The 1,725-nt window shown below is 33.4% G+C and overlaps 1 non-coding gene across 1 annotated transcript; it reads right to left on the reverse strand.

Annotated features, from left to right (window-relative positions):
- Positions 1 to 1,389: 1,389 nt before the first annotated feature.
- On the reverse strand, positions 1,390 to 1,463 carry TRNAR-CCU (transfer RNA arginine (anticodon CCU)). Its single transcript has one exon. It is a non-coding gene; the product is annotated as a tRNA-Arg (tRNA).
- Positions 1,464 to 1,725: the final 262 nt, after the last annotated feature.

Here is a 1,725-nt window from a genome sequence, read left to right on the forward strand (position 1 = left end):
ATCCAGGCAGCGAATTTCAGTCACGTAGGGGAAATAAATAGTAATAAATAAATTATAGAATGATAGAAATTATAGAAATAAAATTATTATAATATTATTTTATTATTTAATTTCTATAATTTTCCCATCATTTTATTATTTTATTATTTTTTATTTTTCCCTGACTTTACCGAAAAACCTAAGAGTATGAATCCTTGCAGTCACGAATGCTTCAAATCTAGAAGCATTGAGGTGTTTTAGAAATACAGATGAAGGTCTTCATTCCGATGCGCTATAAAGTTCTTTTACACAAACGCCGAGGAAGGTCACGGGGTCAGGACATGAGAACATTCAGTACAAAAGCACGATAAGTGAAGGAAAGGTGGACAAATCACTTGTAAAAATTAACCCGTAAAAAAAACAAAGTTTTTCACTATAATCCTTTATATGCGTGGCATCGGTTTTATTTTATTATTCATTTCTGTTTTTCTTGAGTAAGAGTTCATTTTATCACATTGGTATTTTAAATTAAATATAAGGGAAGTCGTATATAAGGATTATAAGGTTTTCAGTTTTGTATGATGTTTATATTGTACATTTTTGGTGTTTTCTTGAATAATTTTCTGTATTTAGGAAAAATATATGATGTGTTAGTGAAAATTTTTTTTCCCTAAAAAGTGGAAAATTTTGGAAAAAATGTTTGACGAAAATTAATCGTCACGCACAACGAGTCTGTGTGCAAAATGTCAGCTCGATTGGATCACGGGAAGTGGGTTAAAAAACGACCGAAAGATTTGCACGGTCGTAAGCGCGCAAGCAAGTGAACTTAATATAAAGGATTAATAATAATAGAAATGGATAGGTATTTTCTCCTTATTCTCTGCTTTATCAATGTTGATAATTGTCACCAAAGTACACTGTTAAAAACTCTTATTCTTAGGTTTTTTCGGTAAAGTCACGTAGGTAAAAGATTAAAATTAATGAAAGTAAAAAAGTGTAAAATTTTACTTATAAATTTATGTTTTACCTACGTGAATTTACCGAAAAAAACCTAAGAATATGAATCCTTGCAGTCACGAAAGCTTCAAATCTAGAATGTTTTAAAGCTCTCTGTAGAAGCTTTCGTGACTTCAGGAATCCATACTCTTTGGTTCTTTCGGTAAATTCACGTAGGTGTAAAAATAAAATAAATCACGACGTTTCGGGCTCAACACAAGCGTCTATCATCAACACAAGCATCCATCATCACCTGATGATGGGCACTATACCGACGTAACTTTACCGAAAGAACCAAAGAGTATAACTGAACATTGTTTTAAAACTCTCTTCTATAGGCACAGCGCCGTTTTGGCTTTTCATTATCAGATTCGTTAACTGACTTTTGATTTTACAAAATGAACAGCTTTTCTCAGCAACCCAGGTGGGACTCGAACCCACAATCCCTGGCTTAGGAGGCCAGTGCCTATCCATTAGGCCACTGGGGCTACATGTAGCATGATGAAAACCTGGCTTATGTACAGACTTCTTAAATAACTCACAATTTAAAAAAATATATGTTTTTCCCCTTTCGTCCCCTCTGTTTTATTCATTTGATAATTGTTTTTTTCCTAAAAAGTGGAAAATTTAGGAATTTTTTTTCACGAAAATAAATTGTCACGCACAACGAGTCTGTGTGCAAAATGTCAGCTCGATTGGATCACGGGAAGTGGGTTAAAAAACGACCGAAAGATTTGCACGGTCGTAAGC

Source organism: Lethenteron reissneri, unplaced genomic scaffold (genome assembly GCF_015708825.2).
Source record: "Lethenteron reissneri isolate LAM-NWPU_2019-01 unplaced genomic scaffold, ASM1570882v1 scaffold_643, whole genome shotgun sequence".
In the NCBI taxonomy this organism is placed as follows: Eukaryota; Metazoa; Chordata; class Hyperoartia; order Petromyzontiformes; family Petromyzontidae; genus Lethenteron; species Lethenteron reissneri.